At 46.5% G+C, this 2,407-nt stretch overlaps 1 long non-coding RNA gene across 1 annotated transcript; it reads left to right on the plus strand.

Annotated features, from left to right (window-relative positions):
- On the plus strand, positions 1 to 1,567 carry LOC107301525. Its single transcript, XR_001549304.1, has 3 exons — positions 1 to 21; positions 528 to 614; positions 1,458 to 1,567. It is a non-coding gene; the product is annotated as an uncharacterized LOC107301525 (long non-coding RNA).
- Positions 1,568 to 2,407: the final 840 nt, after the last annotated feature.

A 2,407-nucleotide genomic window follows, 5' to 3' on the forward strand; every position in this document is an offset into this window, starting at 1 on the left:
TCCTCTTCCTCTCTGGCTGTGGTAAGTTTCCAGCTGAAGGAGGAAACCAACTTGGCTTCCTGGTATTGCTACCTCAGCCTCATGGACTATTCCTTGGGAATTAATGTAAAATTTGCCTCTGTTAGCCAGTAGGGGGCATCAGACACCTCTGCAAGCATCTGGAACGGACTCTCAATAGCTAAAAAAATGGAAGCCTAGAGCAGGGGTAGGCAACCTCGGCTTTTTTATGACTCATGGACTTCAACTCCCAGAATTCCTGAGTCAGCATAGCTGACTCAGGAATTCTGGCAGTTGAAGTCCATGAGTCATAAAAGAGCTGAGGTTGCCTACCCCTGGCCTAGACCTTCCTATCGGAAATTATGTAGTGACTCTGGCTGAAAGCGGGAACAAATTTAAGGGGAGGAAAGGCATCAGTAGATAACAGTATGTGAAGAGGAAACCAACTGTTATATTGAAATACGGCCATCGAAGTCTCCCTCGTGTCATTCCTCTTCATTGAATGAATTTGTTCCTTGTGCTCTTTCTAGGTCGGATCTTTGAAGGCACACCAGAAACAATGTTGGCTTCATTAGACATAGCAGCTGACTTGGCTGAAGATACCCTACTTTGGCCAGGTAGACCATACATCACCTTTTTGTTTTGTGTTTCAACTCCCTTTTTTCCCCCAGTTTCCGAACTTAGAATAAGAAGCCACATCCTCGCCCCCTTGGAGTGCCTCCCTCCCTGAGCCTCACTGTACTACCTTTTGGAATCATCCCTGAGTCTTACCAGGCTTCCCTTCTACCCTTCCCAAGCCTTCCCTCACACCCTCATGCACCGTATCCTACCTGGCTGTATCTACCCACCGGTTTGCTTGCAAGTCGCCTGGGACTTGCAACTTCCTGCCAGCTTCTCCACTGACTTGGTCCTGGGAAACTGACAGGAAGTTGCCTCACCTAATAATTGTGGGATTCTGCTAATAACAGCAACTGGGACTGCAAGGACTGCCATTGCCAAGCAGTGTGGTCACGCTTTATAACCACATCCCGTCGTAATGGAAAATTCCCAGCCCAATTCCTATCGTAAGTTGAGAACTACCTGTATGGAAGGAAAGTCCACCTGGATGAACTTCATCACTGATCCAGAGATGGTTCTAAAATCATATTGGACCACTTAAAAACTGCTTTGATGTTGTCCAGAGAATTCTGCTAGCACAGTCTACATCAGGGGTGTCAAACTGCCGGCCTGCGGGCTGGTTGCATCACACGGAGGCCCCACCCAGCCCAGCTCCGGCAATGCAAAAAAAGGCACGACATGTCAAATGACGCGGCGAGTTTGAGACCCGTGGTCTACATGATTCTCAAAGAAAAACAGTTGTTTGGGAATCAGAAATTAAGCAGCTTGAAATACAGAATAGCAGAGATGTTGAGAGACCCTGGATGACTACACCGTGTTGACTGTTCATCCTCTTTCCTTAGGGCACGAGTATGCATTCGAATGCCTAATGTTTGCAAGCCTCCATGAGGCAGAAAACCCCATTCTAAAACAGAAGCTCCAGTGGGTGAGCCAACAGCGGCTTGAAAAGAGAAGCACAGTAAGGAATGGTTCTGTTTGTATGCATGGGATGTTTCTTTCATGTTAGGGGATCCATCCATCGCCCCAGATAAAACCTGGAGTGGAGGGAGATGAGAAGTCATTAGGGTTTGTAACTTCTTTAAGAATGAAATATTTCAGCAGTTGTGTATGTTTTCCCTCTCCCCCTTTAGTTGCTATGTAGCACTCAGGTAATCCTCATTTAAAGAACACAATTGGGACCAGCAACTCAGATCCTTAAACTATATATCATTCCCACTTGGTTGTTAAGCAAGTGACAGTCGTTAAGCGAGACATCACATGACCACGACTTGCTATTTCACTGATGGCTACTCCATTGACCCTACTTATCAAAAACTGTTTGTGAAGTGTGCAAATGGCAATCATGGAATGCTGCATTGGTCACACTGGTTGCAAAGTGTCCCAATTCTTTGATCATGTAACCGTGGGGACACACTGCAGTAGTCCTAAGTGTGAGAATTAATGATAGTTACTTTTCAGTGGCATTGTAACTTTGTATGATCACTAAACAGAGCAGTCCTTAAGCGAGGACACTTTCCCCAGATTAGCATTTAACAAATTAGAGGCAATGCAGTCATCAGGTCAAAGCAGCTTGAGCAGTGCTGTTTTGTGGCTATATTAGCAGAACATTGCATGTCTGGTTATGCCGTACCCAAGGAGCAGGCAATTAATTTTCCCAAAGGGCCACATGAGAAACTGGGACTTTTGTGAGTCCGCTGCCCTCCCATCCCACCTCCCCACCTTCGATGTTGCTGCCACCCCAACACTGCCAATGCTGATGTCTTGCTGCTGACCACCACAGGCTGGACAGGGA

The sequence above is a fragment of the Protobothrops mucrosquamatus genome, unplaced genomic scaffold (assembly GCF_001527695.2).
Source record: "Protobothrops mucrosquamatus isolate PMUCROS unplaced genomic scaffold, P.Mucros_1.0 scaffold13905, whole genome shotgun sequence".
In the NCBI taxonomy this organism is placed as follows: domain Eukaryota; kingdom Metazoa; phylum Chordata; class Lepidosauria; order Squamata; family Viperidae; genus Protobothrops; species Protobothrops mucrosquamatus.